General features: G+C 38.6%; 1 protein-coding gene across 3 annotated transcripts in view; it reads right to left on the bottom strand.

Annotated features, from left to right (window-relative positions):
- The window catches only part of LOC125456654 (phospholipid phosphatase-related protein type 5-like), a 122854-nt gene that overhangs the window by 26734 nt on the left and 78669 nt on the right, over positions 1-17451 (bottom strand). The window lies entirely within an intron of this gene.

Raw genomic sequence — 17451 nt, 5'->3', positions numbered from 1 at the left:
AAAGGTTTATACTTGACAATGAGTTGCAACTTAATATTTATTAATGTACCAAGTCATAACTATTACAAGCATACTCTCTGGCCTTAGAGCATAAATGTTGTATTTGTGCAAACGTTTGTTTTAATTTCCGTTAACAATTCTAAAATTACCAATACTTTCAAAAATTTATTGTAATATTTCAGTTTCTAATATATATGTTACAAGTGTTTATGTCACCGTCTGTGAAAAATTCTAAAAATTGAATAATAGCCAAAGTGTTTTATTTGCTGGTTTGGTGCCAAGAGAATATTCCAAAGAATCCAGCTGTTTGCCCTGCTGAGTGATATCACTGTTGCTGGATGTCTAGAGATTTCCTTGACATGGCACCAAATTCAAAATAACATTGGGAAATGCCACAGAGATTTTTGCAGATTGATGGTGAAATATTGAAAGAAAGTGTTTATGTAGCTGTGTAGTTTTAAACTTGACAATGGTTTCAGAAGTTATAATGAACTTATAAATGCAAGTTTAGAAGTTGGTCCTCCTTGTACTAGTTTTTGAGGCAGAATACCAGTCAAAACAGATCTATTTTCAAAGCTGTATCCCATAGCCCAACTACACCTGCTACCATTTCGGACATTTAAAGAAAATGTTTGCCTTCCTACAGAACTGAGAAAAATAAGAGTGTTCCTCCCAGTGCCACAGCATTCCCAAGAGCTATGTACACCCATGGTTATGTGCACCCCCCATTCTTCTTCAATATAGAAATAAGGAGACTTGGATGTGAAAACCCAATTTATCCCATTAATTACGTACTTCTGAAAAATTCTATGAGCATAATGGAAATATAGAGGTTATTGCACCAGATTTTTCTGTGTATACAAACTTGTATTTATACACAAATTTATACACTGATAGCTATTGGATCAGTGACATATTGTTCAGGTATTTAAGAAGTAAATTTCATTGCAAGTTGAATATATGGCTTAAACAGCTTTAAATTGAGAAAAGAAATATTCTCTGATTGTTATTTTGACTATTGATTAATTTCAAATTCATTTAGAAATATTGATTTTAAGCTTTTAATTTCAATTAGTTGATGAGACTGTTACAAATTTGTATCAATAGAACATTGGCTGAATGAAATATAAAATTGAGAGAATGCTCGATTCAAACTTTTCTTTCTGGGCTATATTAAATAATTATAGATTTAGCTGATTTAATTCATTCATGTACTCTTCTTAAAACTTAACAGTCAGCCTTATGTCTAAGATATGGTTTGTGTTCATGCTCAAACAGTTTTGGGATCACTGATTTTCATATTAATAGCCTTTTGTGTTTACTATTGAACTGTAGGGTACTTGAAGTTATTTAGTGATCAGCTTTGATGATTATGTAGATGGGCCTCTAAGGTAAGCTGTGATATTATTGTGACCTCAGTACTCATGTGTTAGTGTTTCATTAAGATGTTTGATCCTCTTCAGCTTGAAGTCCCTATTTCATAGCCTTACCATTACACTGAGTACGTCAATAAACATAGATTAATACTTATGAAGAAGATTGACCTTATGTTACATCAATACTCAAAGATCCCACAAGAGACCATGATAAAACATTACAAAAATGGAGAATGTAGGACATACTCAGTAAATCTGGAAGCATCTGTTGATTTTATGGTTCTGTTTCAGATTTTTGTCTTTCAGAGTATTTTTATCTTGTGCTAGCTTATTTAATAACTGATTTTTAGAATCAGTTTTTAACTAATTTGTGTTATATTGAGTTTTGCATTCAACCTTCGGTTTCATAGTTTAAATTTAAATGCATTCACTGCAAAATTACCATTCAAAGAATTAGGGAGGCGGGCGGTGGTAGTTTCAGGACTTTGACCGAACAACAGTGAATGAATATCAACACAGGGCCAAAGAATAAACTTCTTTTCTTTTACTTGTTTGACCTCCTAAAATCATAAAAATTACAACACAGAAAGGGGAGGCTTGCTAGTGTAAAGTCTCAACCTAACTTATGTAATTTACTTTCCTTGTGTCCTTTTATGCTCTTCCTTTGCTTTAAAATCCAACTCTTTTTAAATTATTTGACCATTTGTCAATTGTCAATTGCGGTATTTTTTATTTATGTGCCTTTATCATCAACTATATAAGAGAAGTTCTTCTAAATTGCCTTTTTGTTTTCATGAGGTTAAGTTTTTAACCCTTGCTACTGGTCCACCAATTGGCAAATGTTTCACAGTTTAAGCTCTTAAACCATTTTCTCATTAATAATGTCAAAAATGGCCACGGCAGACTTAGCTTTGCCAATCCTTCAAAGTCTTTCTAACTCACACCTGAGGACCTCTACCAAAAATAGGAGAGTTGTTCCAAAGACTAATCAAGCAGCAGCCTGATAAAGGCTTACACACCGAAACAATGTCCTAGACACCAGCACCAGCATCCCTGAGGCAAGTAATTCACCTCTCAATTCCCCAAAACCTATCCTCTATCCTTGCAGTACAAATCAAGAGTGTAATGGGATACTCTCCACTTGCCTGGATAAGTAAAGTTCCAGCATTTAATAAAGTTCAATCCCATTCAGTACAGAGCAGTCCACTTGATTGGCACTGCATTCACCACCTTCAATATTCATTTCCTCCGTTACTAATGCACAGCGGCTTCAGTATAAAGCATTTACAAGATGCATCACATCAATTCACCAAGGTTCGTTCAATAGCGCATTCCAAGTTTGTGACTTCTATCCCACAGAAAGACAAAGAGGAACAGCCACCTGCATTTTCCCATCAGACACACACACACACACACACGCACACCTTAACCTTAATATTATTCCTCATTCTAAACTTTAATTAGCATTTTTTCACTGTCACTGGGTCAAAATTCTGGAACTCTATTCCCAATAGTGGGTGTACTGACATCACATGGACTTACCACTTTCTCAAGGGCAATTAGCAATTAGGAATGGCTTATAAATATTGACCCAGACTGTGACGCCCACTTTCCATGAATGAACATTTAAAAATCCTCCTACATTTATTTGTTCAAATAAGAAAATCGCCATTATTATCAATCTCATGACTCTCACACCAATGTATAAATGATTGATCTAACTGGAAAATGAAAGAGGCTCAATATGGATTCTGCCAATTCAAAACAATCTAGTTACCTGTACTGAAATCCACACCACATGTTTAATACAGTTCTACTTTTTTGTGTCATTCACATTTTTAATGCAAAGTTCTTCAGAATATTTATTTCTAACAATTAGCTTTTAAATTCTCCTCTGATTTAACTATAGACTAACATTCCCCCCACCCCCCAACTTTTCTGTAAACTCACAAAACCAAATTCCAGGGGTTTGATTTGGCTCACACATTACATGGTCAAGGTTTAGCTCCAAAAGCAGAGATGGTTTCTTCTGAATGACAAAGGCCATTCTTCTGATATTTGTGATGGTTTCTAGATTTGAATGTTTCAATAGGTGCATGATTGTATTTAGGCAACAGGTACAAATTGGACTTGTATTTTTATTGGTAATCCCAGTTAATTCCTATAGGCACACAGAGAACATAATCAGTCCACATGGAAATGGTGATAATCTCTTACGTCATACATCTGCACCTTCCTATTCTGCCACACCGCAGGAAGAAACAACAATTCCTCAGATGAAAGTCAGAGTAGGTACCTGGTGATTTCAGCTCACCATTTCTATCTTCAACATCCAGCGCTAATATCTTAGCACATGCTCTGTGGGCAATGACTGCCTGCATCCAGTGTCCATGGGGTTTGGTATAGGGCATGCAACAGCCTCACCATATCATTGTAGCACATCTCTGAATCACTTCTAATACAGTTCACCAATTTAATATCACACCTTGAAGCTCACTGTCACTATTCATTGTAATGCTGTTACAAGGCTCCTTCGCAGGCAAGGATGCGGCAGACGACCATCTCATGCATTGGAGCAAGGTGTATCTCAGGGCTGTTAGCTTGCTTTCTTACCGTCTTTCATGTTGCACCCTACTGGAATGTGCACAGTAATATTGCCTTGCCCTGCCTTTTGTGTTTTTTTTTAACCACCTCATATAGAGCCTAAATGCTCACAGTAGTCCAGTCTTGCCTTTTAGTACAGAACTACATAGCAACCAAATGATCATATCTCAAAGTCTAAGTGAAGTGATTCTCAGTCAAATCCAGGAGGACTGTTGTTCTGTATTATTACAGACCATGGTCAGTCCTGCTGATGCAATGCAATCCAGTTATTCAATTCACTCGGGCACTGGTCCCAGCACAGTTCCAGTGAACCCCATCCCATCGCACTGGAACAGCTTCTTCTAATTCAGAAGAGGTGCAGTGCCACATGAACTGAAACCTATTCCTCCTCTGCCAAACTTTGTGCCATTCATTTATCTCCTTAACTTTTTAAAAATTCTATGCTAGTTTTCCCGTGGCATGGGTAGTGATGCTGAGACTATTACTTTGGAGGTTTTGCTGTCTAATTTAGTTCCTAACTGTTCAAATTCTTTCAGCAGAACCTCCTTTCTCACCCTGTCTTTATCATCGGTACCAAAATGGCTGGCAAGAACTGGATTCTACTCCAAGTTCCTCTCCAACTCTGCGGACAATTAACCTTGGCGACAGTCAAGCAGTCCTTTAGGAGTCACTCTTACTGCTTCAGAGAACAGTATTTATCACCCTAATTATACTGTTCCCTACCTCTGCTATGTTCTTGACTGGTTCCAAGGTGCTAGGATCAGTTTATTCATCCTCCCTGCAATTTCCACACTTGTTCACACAGCTTGAAAGAAGTGATCCATTAAAAGGGTGCACATGTTGTTGTATAACACTATACTTTGTCACTCTCACTCTTGCATCACGTACCAACAGCTTAGACAGCAGCCATGCTACACGTGCTTCAACCAGATATAGGCTTCTGATGATTCAGTGAATAATGAAGAAATACAATAAGGAAATTGTAGTAAACAAAATTCAAATTTTCAATGAATTCATTTAATTTATTAATATTTAGCAAAATATTGAAAGATTTTTGAAAGAATATTGAAAGAATGCTCAATGAAAGATTTTTCAAAGAAAATACTTAAGAAATGTATTATGTCAGACAGGATTCAAAGCAATGCCCCCAGGATTGTTAAATCTTTGGGCCAATTGGCTGGGGTGGATATGTAGCATTTAAGTAAATTTATTTATTCTGTTCATTTTCAGTCTGGTTGTTGTGGATTTTGGCAAGCTAATCTTTGAGAGACATGTAAATAAGCAAAGTTATCACATGATAACTTTGGTTAGGCCGCACGTAGAGTGCTGTGTTCAACACTTCCGTTAGGCCACACTGAGAGTATTGTATTCAATTCTTGTCGCCACATAACATGAAGGATATGAAGGCTCTTAAGTGGGCGAAGAAGAGGTTTACCAGGATGCTGCCTGGAGTAGAGGATGTGACCTATAAGGAGAGGCTAAAAAAACTTGGGTTGCTTTTGCTGAAGCGGTGGAGGCTGAGGGGATACTTGACAGAAGTCTATAAAATGATGTGACGCATAGATAGTTTTTGTTGTTCAGAATCCTTTTCCCTGAGTTGAAGTGTCTAATACTAGGGGGGGTGTGCATTTAAGGTGAGAGAGGGAAAGTTCAAATGAACTGTGAGAGACAAGTTCTTTTACACAGAGAGTGACAGGAGTCTGGAACATGCTGCTGAGGTGGTGATGGAGGCAGAATAGAGAGGGGCATTTAAGAGACTTTTAGATTAACATGAGTGTGCAAGAAGGAGGGACATGGACCAATGGCAGGCAGAAGGGATTAGCTTAATTTGTCATTATGTTGAGCATAACATCATGAGCAGAAGGATCTGTTTCTGTGCTATACTTTTCTAAGTTCTGTCTTGTTGTCACATCTTTGCGCTGCAGCATTTAAGGCTTAGGCTGTGTCTGGAGAATACTCTAAATTGTACATAGCACATTAGTTATAACTTAAACAGAATCCTTGTACTTTATCTTTGTTACATTTAGATAACACAAGGATATTAGTATATGATATGCAGTTTGAAAATTCTTTTTCTTTTAAAAACGGTATAAGAAAGAAACCAGTCTGACAATCAGAAAGGCAAATGGGAACAGCAGCAAGCAAAATACAACAATTGAGAAATTCCCATAGGACAGAACGTAGAAGAAAATAAGATTTCTTCCAATCTATGACTTGGCCAGGTTCCTTCACGCAGTGATAATGGGAACTACAGATGCTGGAGAATCCGAGATAACAAAGTGTGGAGCTGGATGAACACAGCAGGCCAGGCAGCATCTTAGGAGCACAAAAGCTGACGTTTCAGGTCTAGGCCTGAAATGTCAGTTTTTGTGCTCCTAAGATGCTGCTTTGCCTGCTGTGTTCATCCAACTCCACACTTTGTTATCTCCTTCACACAGTGAACTGAATCAAACTTGCCCTGTCTGAAGTCAATTTCAAATGTGAATGGCCCTTGGTATTCAGCTCCATGATGAACTAAGAGAAAGTATTCCTAAATTCAACTAATGAAGAGAAAAGTGTATTCAAGGAGAATGCAGAGCAAACAGAATGAACCCTAAAAGAAACATCAAGCCAAAACAAGATAAGGAGATAATATTAAATACAGTGCTAAAAGTACAGAAGGAACACACAAGTTAAATATAAAGTAGTAGACAAACAAACAGTAAGGAGAAAGATATTATATCTCTCAATATGAACAGGAATGCTACAGATTTTCTAATTGAATTCACGTTTTCTAAAACACATGATGCAGCAATGCTTCATAGATCAAGCAATTGCTGAACTGATTAAACAAACTGTGAAGATACAAAGAGTAACTCTTGAATAAAACAAAGATTGCACAGAGTTAATACCTTGGCCTCAGCTGAAGAGGAGGCCAAGGTATTAATCCCACAAATTAATGGAAAACACAAGAAGACCAGCAGCATGTAAGAGTCAACTTTGATTTCATCATTTAGAATTGATAACCTACAGGCAAAAGCCACAAGAAGCAATAGATCTTCTTGTCAATAAATGCTGTAATAAGGGTAACAAATGTTACTTTTCAGAAGTTAGGATAATGGAGTTGGTGATTACTTTATCAGCTGGTGAAGTATTCTAAAATGACGTATTGGGAAAATAGAAAGATCCTAGCATTCATTCACTGGTCGCAGAGTTGGAAACTGTGACTACAGCACCTATGGACTTTAAGTGTAGCAAATTGCATAGATATGATAATCAGGACACAAAAAGCAGGCATGTTGCGTGGCACTTGCAATCCATGACAACCACTTAAAAGTTAATCTTTATCCCAAGATCTATGCAAACCATTTAATGCAAGAGGATACTGGACTCTCTGATGCAATAAATCCGTCTCCAAGTCACAAGAAGTGTGCCAGGGAGCTGCATAAGTGTAAGCCAACTCACAGCAAAACAAATTTTGATCAAGACGCATCAAGAATGGAATAACGTCCAATCACAGGACAAACCAGCTTTCTACATTGTGAATGTAACACATGGTGTGGACAAATTCAACAAATTAGAACCTTTGCCGCAATCAAAATTATTTGTTCAAAGAAAACTAGCAAACGCAAATTCAGAGCCAAGATTGACATGGGAGCTAGTGCAGATATCCTCTCAAATTCTGAATAATGCGTATCGGGATTGTCATAACTCAATCGTACCGCCATGCACTTGTACCAAGGTTCTCTATCTTATTGTCATAACTGCAACAAGGATGGTTGGGCATAGATTAAATGTGTTGTGTTATATGGTCTATTGACCAGAGCTTGACACAGTCATAAGAAAGTGTATGAAAATGTGCAAGGAATGCCAGGCCTATCAGTCACAGCAACACAGAGAATCTCTACAGCTGCACAAGATGCTATCTGACCTTTAGTCCAAAATAGCTATGAATGGACACAGCTTTCACTTTATTAATGATTATTTCCCCACATTTCCAATAGTCAGACAGGTAAAGAATACTTCAAGCTTTTCTGCAACAGACATATTGGTGTCATATGCAGTCTGTTTGGTGTACCTGAAGAAACCAGCATGTGGGCAGTTGTTTCAGGATTATGAGTGCCAGATGTGGATGTAAACCATGTGACATTCCTAACCACATTAACCACAAAAAGAGTCATTTTTGGAACTGTGACCTAACACACACATATCAGAGAACTGCAAGTCTCCTGAGTGTTAGTGAAAGATAGTTTATAATGCATGGTTAAAGAGGGTGCAAATTGTAAAGGAATTAGTTTATTTTGGTTTACAATAAGCAATGATTGAGTTTTAATTTTAGAAACCCGTAGAGATTGAAAGTTTTTAGGGTTGTTTTGGAAGAAACCTGACTGAGCTGGGAAAGAAATTTCCCTTCGAGAAAGGATTATAGAACTATTCAGAGAAAGCTCAGTTACCTTGGTATAGAAGTTTAGCTTGTGAAACTAGCAGATCAAGGGTGTTCAGTTAGAAATCAACAGATTATATAGTTTGTAAGTATTCATGTAAAAAGATGTCACAGTTCAGAGGAAAGGACTCGAGAAGCAGTTGAGCTAAACCTAAAGTTCTGACACAGAAGAATAATTTCTCTGGTTTTGACTAAAGATAAAGTAATAGTGTTGGTGAATATTGAGACATTGTTTTCCTGTTTTTAATGCCTTTCAAGCTGTGTTCTAAATTTAGATGGCTTGCTTTGTTTTATTTTTCTTCTTTTGTGCAATAAAATTCTGTTTTTGTTAAAGAAAGTCTGCACGCTGTATGCTTATATTTCAGTAAATACATCAGCTGGGATCATAACATCTGATAAATATCCTTCAAATTACTGCTATCTTTAAGTTGAATGCTAAATGCCGACCTGACTAGATTTCAGAAAGAGATCAACCTTTAAAACACTTTCACTGCTCAGATTCTCGGATTTAAACATTCACGCTCACTGCACAGTCGCCAAGTGCCAATTTGGGTAAGTTACTTTGTGCATCAGCCAAACCTCCTGTATTTATTACAAACTTGAATTCCTCTAAGGCAAGTCAGTCATTGTTGGCTAGGGAACTAGAACAAACTAGTTATTGGGGAGCTGAGAGCTGAGGCTGTGGCCAATGATGATACTGAGACCATTATATTAACTAGGTTGAGACTTAGTCCACTCTCTTTCCCCATTTCTCCCACATCTCACCCTGTCTTATTATTTATAAGCTTTTCATGGTATAAGGATGAGTCTTTTGCTACCCGCACAACAAATCTACATTCCTGCCCTTCTCCTTCTCAATGTCCAAGAATTGTATCCTGACCAGGCATTACCAGAACAGTAAGAGCTGGAAAAGGAGGGAGTGATCGATGAACAAAAAACATGAACATTAGTTCTCACATTAACACTCACTGTCTTCGATATTAACATTGTGCAGGCTTTATTAAAGCTTTAAAAGGATCTGCACATGATGAGACGTGGGTGAGCGACTTACAGCCAGGGAGGGAATAAGCGTAGCATTGGTGTCAGCTTGCTGAAGGGGTGAAGTTGTAAACAAGGACTGCTGCAGAGGACTCAGATGAGGTTTTCAATGTGTCAATGCACAGAAAAAGACTGATAGATAAAACACTGAAACATATGGTAGATCTGTCAGAAAATCTATGGTCATTATTAAGAAGCATGGAAGATTCCAGCAGTAACTTGGCACAACACATTTTGCAGAGCTTTGACTCATCTGCTACAATGTGAAAGTGCTGGCTAATTCCATAACAACACTTGTCTGTTTATGAGTGCCAGTCTGCCAGTGCCTTTGCAATCATGTCTCTATCTGGCTTATCATAATTTTCAATTACCTCACCTACCGCACTGATATTACTCTTTAAACTTCTATACTTGAGAGAATACATGCTTAGATTATGCAACCTGAACTCATTATTTAACCGCTAATCTCCAATAACATTCTATGCTGTACATAGTCCAAAGAAGACATATCTTTCATGAGGCATGGTCATAGAAAAGAATGTACACGGAGAACATGGAAAGAGGTACTGAATTCCTCAAGTAAACATTACATGTGTAAATAAACAGCTGTGATTTCTAGAACTTCAGCAAAGGCTGAATACATTATTAGAACTTCTTGACGTCAATCACCTCAGTTATTGGCCATGCCAGTAGATCCACATATTCATGAGGTTTGGGAACTCAGCAAGCATTCATGACTATCACCCAGAGGTTCGGACCTCGAGAACCATAAAGTGCATTGAAAGGGTGGTCATGGCTCACATCAGCTCAAGCCTCATGGCCTGCCTCAATCTGGTACAAATAGCCTCCTCACATAAGAGGCCTACAAGCAAATACCACTTCCCTAGCTCTGCACTCAACCCTGGAATATCTGGACAAGAAGGACACCTACATCAGACTACTACTCATCGATTACATCTCCACCTTCAAACCCATAATCCCCTTCAGACTGATCCCAAAACTATGTGACCTTGGTCTCGGCTCACCCCTCTGCAACTGGATCCTTAGCTTTCTGACCCACAGACCGCAATCAGTGAGGATAGGTAACTGCACCTCCTGCCAAATAACACTCAGCACTGGAGCCTCACAAGGATGCATTCTCAGTCCCCTACTGTACTCCCTGTACACCCATGACTGTGTTGCCAAATTCTAAATGAACTCTATTTACAAGATGGCTTCGTGTCATGGCGCAGTGATAACAACTTCTGTCTCAATGTCAGCAAAACAAAAGAGCTGACCATTGACTTCAGAAAGAAAGGAGGAGAACACGCCTCTACCTTCATCAATGGAACACGGGTTGAGAGCATCACGATTCTAGGAGTGACAATAACCATCGACCTGTCCTGGACTTTCCGCGTAGATGCAACGGTCAAGAAGGCACAACAATGCCTCTTCTTCCTCAGGCAGCTCAGGAAATTTGGTGTGTGCTTACCAACATTTAGAGATGCACTATAGAAAGCATGCTATTCTGGTCTGGTATGGTAACTGCTCTGCCCAGGACTGTAAGAAACTACAGAAGGTGGTGTGCACAGCCCAGACCATTACAGAAGCCAACCTTTCATCCATGAACTCCATCTACATTTCATGTTGCCATGGAAAGTCTGCCAACACCATCAAAAACCCGTCCCAGCTGGTAAAGCTCTCCTACAATCTTTTCCGTCAGGCAGAAGATACAGAAGCTTGAACACATGCCCGACAGGTTCAAGAACAGCTTCTTCCCTGCTTTTATTAGGCTGATGAACAGACTGTCCAAGTTCAAATACTGTTGATCCTGTTAATGTTGATATTACTTCGAGTACATCCTGTGCAGCATGACCGATATGTCTCACTCCATCTGAGCAACCTATGTGTTTGCTAATTATGATCTACCTGTACAACTCACAAAGCTTTTCACTGTATTTAGGTACACATGATGACAATAAATCAAACCAAATTCGTAATAACAAAGTGTGGAGCTGGATGAGCACAGCAGGCCAAGCAGCATCTTAGGAGCACATGCTGTTTGGCCTGCTGTGTTCATCCAGCTTCACACTTTGTTATCTTGGATTCTGCAGCATCTGCAGTTCCCATTATCTCTGATCACAAATTCATAATACCCACAGCTTTCAAAGGATTAGAATTTAGCTCCAAACCCTCAGAAAGAACAAATGGTGATACATTTTCTTCTTTGAAAGCAAATTGCCTATTTTCCTGTAGAATTAAACATGCATTGCTCATTTTTATACTTTCAACAGCAAGGCTCTTTTTTTAAAGAACAATGATATTTAAATATTTTATCTCAGTTTAAAACATGACCGGAGTGTTTGCAAACACATTTTTTTTTAGTCTTGAATGTATTATGGTGTTTTTTACCCTTTGCCAAAAGTACTGTAATCAAGTCAACACTTAGACAATGCTGGTCAATAAAATGATCATTCTACCACGTGTGAGAGACATTAGAACAGATCTACTTTATGACGTGGCATCGAATAGACACGTGAAAGGTGTTGAAATACATGACTGTCAAAATGTCCAGAATCCTCTGCAGGTTTACCCAGTGGTCGCAAATCCTCTAAAGACGAAATTTTTATTTGGATTTCTGAATGCTGCACCAGCCCAGGCAAATAACTTGGGAAAGGAAATTCCAACAAGCCTTAAAATGGAGACCCTGGTGTCAGAATAACAGCATGTGTGGTTTGCACTCAAGGCTTTCCTGAGCCAATAAAAGGACCATATGGAAACATAATTGGGTTGGGAAGGCAAAGGAAGAGTGTTTGCTCACAAAAGTAAACTAAGTTCGATTTTCATGGGGCGATCCCTCCTTCCACTAGAAGATGAAAGATGTGGCTTCATGACAGCATGAAAACCTCACTCAATTGTAACTGTAGCACAATGCATCCAGGTTAAGCATTGTAAACTTGTACGATACAATGACACTCTGCTAAGTCACTCTACCTCCTGCTTCACGTACCAGCAGCTTAGACCACACTACATGTGCACAAATATAGTCTTCTGATGATTCAGTGAACAATGAAGAAATATAATAAGGAAATTGCAGTAAATAAAATTCAAATTTCCAATGAATTAATTTAATTGATTATAATTCATTTTGCTAAATATCAATAAATGAAAGATTTTTTAAATAAAATGTATTAGGTACTGCCAGGCAGGATTCAAAGTAGTGCCTCTAGGATTGTTGGATATTTGTACTCTGAGTATGAGGGGATATGCAGCATTTAAATAAATTTATTTATTCTATTTATTTTCATAGTCTGGTATATAGCAACCATAGCATAATATTTCTGGGTTGAGTCTAGCAAGCATAGAACAGTTGAGAAATGGGGATATGCTCCCTTTTTATGGCAGTAGCTGTTGCATTAGGTAAGATTTTAATGATCCAGCTTTTTAATGAATGATCGTGGATTAGTGAGTGATTGGGTGAGTAACTTGGCAAAGGTAGGTAAGGCAAGTGATATGGGAGCGGTGGGTAGTTAAGTCAGATTGAATTGGGTTTGAGATCAGTCAGGTGGGGTGGAGTGTCATAGCGGAGCTGTGATAATGGGAACTGCAGATGCTGGAGAATCCAAGATAACAAAGTGTGAAGCTGGATGAACACAGCAGGCCAAGCAGCATCTCAGGAGCACAAAAGCTGACGTTTCGGGCCTGATGAAGGGTCTAGGCCCGAAACGTCAGCTTTTGTGCTCCTGAGATGCTGCTTGGCCTGCTGTGTTCATTCAGCTTCATACTTTGTCATCTTATAATAGGGGAGCTGTTGGTTGAGGACCTGTCCAATTATTAAACCAGATTTTGAGCTAATGTTTCCCAGGTAAGTACACAGGTAAATCCCAATTACCCTGCCAAAGTTTCCATACTAAACATAGTGCTGATGACATTTGCAAGGGATCAGAGGCAGCAGGGTACCAGCCCATTGCTAGTTTAAATGCCCGGAGCAATTTCCAAGTATGTCAGTGTGGCAAGTCTTTTGAGAATCCTGAGGCACATCTTCTGCCATATGTCCCATCTCCGACAATCCAGAGACTGGAAAACCTTGGCATGTTAAAAATGTCCTGAAACGTTAACATAGGCAAAATGAAGAAGTTTTACAGGAGTCATTGTTGGAGCAGGAGGAGGATAGAGGTCATTTCTAAAGGTTTGTTGGCTATGAGTAATTAGATTAGAAAAAAACAAAATGGAAACTACTGAGGAGAACAAATGTGTGAGAAGGATGCTTTAGTCAATCATACTGAAAACTACAGGGATTGAAGGGCAAAGAGGAATATTGCCCTTGGTCACAGTTACTTTAATTAGGATTTGATTAGGCTTTAATTATATTTATTTGAGATTGTAACAAAGGCAGGAAACCTAATTGAAAGAATTCAAACATGGAATGATGCAGCTGTAAGTTACCATGTTCAAGAACCTTGGAAACAAAAGTTAGAGGTGGTGTGGTGGTTCATTAATCAGAGAGATTAATATGTTTTGTTGTGAGGAGCAGGAATGTAACAGCAATTTGAGCTGGGCAAAGAGGAGTTGAATAGTTACAAGCATGAGACAAACTTTGTGATTGAGATGAGCTGGGGATGATTGAGATGGAAATACATGGGTCCTCTTTTCATCCCCTCATTTAACAATCAAAAGGGGAAACACAACATATTAACAATTAGCTCTTCAAGCTCATTCCAGTAATTCTGTAGTTTATCTCATTGGGCCTCTTCTTTAAAAAATATTTCTAAAGTTTGAAAAAATATTATTTTATATAACCTATTTGGCTTTAAAAATTCAAACATTAATTTAAAATTATGAAACCATTTAACAATATTTTTTAAAGTCTATAATTTAATTGTACAAAATACTAATAATAGTAAGTATTGGTCCATTCAAAATGTTTTAACTATTTTTATTCATCTAATCTGATGAAGTATAATAGGTTTTGATGGTATAATTATATCTAAAAATAGTATTATTTCTAATGAATTCATTTGGTGAATACTAGCTCAGTAGATTCTAAAAACATTGAATTACACTTTACCTTTCATTGAAATGCAATGGGGACACAAATCTGTTACACCCAGTGTTGAAAAACCATGCAATGTGAGCAGGTGGCGATGGATTTATGGTAAAATCCAGGTCTGACAGCAGGTGCATTTAAATGACGCAAATAGACAGGTGTGTTCCAATGCCATGCATGTGAATGAAATACCTCACAGACCATATTTCCCACAGTTTGAGCCATCGTGTATACTGACTGCCAGAGGCACCATGTGGCCTTGGCACACAATGGTACAAAGGCTGCTGATGGATAAGTAGAGGCACTTAAAATTACAATGGTAGCGTACAGCCAGGAAATTTCTTGGAGCTGATGTTCTTTGGCATCACACATACAGCTGAGTAACCTTGGCAGAGTTGGAGAAGCTCTGAAAATGTCTTTGCTGATTTTCTTCCCAAAAATTGATCATAGATTATTAGCCGTGTCTGTGTCAAAAGCAGCAGCATCCTTCAGCTTGTAATTACAAATGTACCGGGCGCTTATGTAGCAGATAATAATTACCAATCTGCACCTCCCACATGAGAATAGGAACCACAGTGGTGATGTAAATGGCAAGAGTTCCTGCCTAATTTATGGAAATATCTTTGACCTCTGGTGGGATGGTTTGTCCCATTAATTCAACTATTGGGTGGGTGGAAAGTCGCCAGAAAGGCTCTGCCATAATAATAGCAGTAGAATTGGCTATGGAAGAACATGAGGCCAGCATTACATGCAAAAAATAGTGCTAGTATTTTTTACTCACATTATTTCCTTTGATTTATTTTGTTCAGTATGAAATCAACATCAGTATTAATGTGTCTTTCCAAATTGCACCTGGCAGAGTTCACACAATCTTGTAATTATTTACATTAAAGACAATGAAGTCAAAATGAATCCCGAGAATTAGGAGCAATTTTACCAATAATGTAATAATATATATTTGTTGTGTTAAAAATGAAATTGTGTTTCTTAATACATTACCGTTCAATTGATAATAGCAGATTTATGCAGTAAAGCCAAAGAGTAATGGGCAGTCATTCTTTTTGATTCTTTGAAGTATGGTGAAGATGAATTAGTAAATGTAAAGATAAAGTTGCCATAGTCTTATCAGCCCATTAGGCTGCTCTCCTATTACAGAGATGACTGATGGTGGTTTAACCCGAAGACTCACCATACAAAGAACAAAGAACAAAGAACAAAGAAACCTACACCACAGGAACAGGCCCTTCGGCCCTCCAAGCCTGCGCCAATCAAGATCCTCTGTCTAACCTGTCATCTATTTTCTAACGGTCTGTGTCCATTTGCTCCCTGCCCATCCATGTACCTGTCCAAATATATCTTAAAAGACGCTAACGTGTCTGCGTCTACCACATCCGCTGGCAACGCGTTCCAGGCACCCACCACCCTCTGTGTAAAGAACTTTCCATGCATATCTCCCTTAAACTTTCCTCCTCTCACTTTGAACTCATGACCACTAGTAATTGAGTACCCCACTCTGGGAAAAAGCTTTTTGTTATCCACCCTGTCTATACCCTCATGATTTTGTCGACCTCAATCAGGTCCCCCCTCAATCTCCGCCTTTCTAATGAAAATAATCCTAATCTACTCAACCTCTCTTCATAGCTAGCACCCTCCATACCAGGCAACATCCTGGTGAACCTCCTCTGCACCCTCTCCAAAGCATCCACATCCTTCTGGTAATGTGGCAACCAGAACTGCACACAGTACTCCAAATGTGGCCAAACCAAAGTCCTATATAACTGCAACATGACCTGCCAACTCTTGTACTCAATACCCCGCCCAATGAAGGAAAGCATGCCATATGCCTTCTTGACCACCCTATTGACCTGCGTTATCACCTTCAGGGAACAATGGACCTGAACACCCAGATCTCTCTGTTCATCAATTTTCCCTCGGACTTTTCCATTTACTGTATAGTTCGCCCTTGAACTTGATCTTCCAAAATGCATCACCTCGCATTTGCCCGGATTGAACTCCATCTGCCATTTATCTGCCCAACTCTCTAGTCTATCTATATTCTGTTGTAATCTCTGACAGTCCCCTTCACTATCAGCTATTCCACCAATCTTAGTGTCATCAGCAAACTTGCTGATCAGACCACCTACACCTTCCTCCAGATCATTCACATATATCACAAACAACAGTGGTCCCAGCACAGATCCCTGTGGAACACCACTGGTCACAGGTCTCCAATTTGAGAAACTCCCTTCTACTACTACCCTCTGTCTCCTGTTGCCTAGCCAGTGTTTTATCCATCTAGCTAGCACACCCTGGACCTCATGTGAATTCACTTCCTCCATCAGCCTGCCATGGGGAACCTTATCAAATGCCCTCCTGAAGTCCATGTATATGACATCTAGAGCCTTTCCCTCATCAATCAACTTTGTCACGTCCTCAATGAATTCTATTAAGTTGGTAAGACATGACCTTCCCTGCACAAAACCATGTTGCCTATCAGTGATAAGCCCATTTTCTTCCAAATGGGAATAGATCCTATCTCTCAGTAGGGATCCTATACCAATAGATCCTATACCTCAGGTGAGGAGAGAGATTGAGAAGAGTCCTTCATCATAATTGCAGTCTCTGTGGGAAATGAACCCACACTGTTGACATCACTCACAGGCTGCTACCTAACCTCCATAAATGCTTTTTTATTTGGAAATTTCTACAGGATCATTTAAAACCAGCATTTGTTGGCAAAAGGGGAAAATGCATGCTATTGAGAGTAAAGTGCTCAAACTACAGTCATAAGTCCCCAATATTTGAAAAATAACAACTCTTCGAGAGAAAAAATATTCTTTCACAATCATTATAATACACGTGGGGAAAGAGAGAAATCTAAACGCTCGCTCATTTCTGAATATATCCAGCACTAAAAATCTATAAAGTGAAAAAAAAATACCCATTCGAATACTTTCATAGTCATGATACCTGTCAACACTTTC

The sequence above is a fragment of the Stegostoma tigrinum genome, chromosome 8 (genome assembly GCF_030684315.1).
Source record: "Stegostoma tigrinum isolate sSteTig4 chromosome 8, sSteTig4.hap1, whole genome shotgun sequence".
Lineage (NCBI taxonomy): Eukaryota > Metazoa > Chordata > Chondrichthyes > Orectolobiformes > Stegostomatidae > Stegostoma > Stegostoma tigrinum.
The sequence above is the reverse complement of the archived record's forward strand: the minus strand, read 5'-3'. Positions and strand labels throughout refer to the sequence as shown.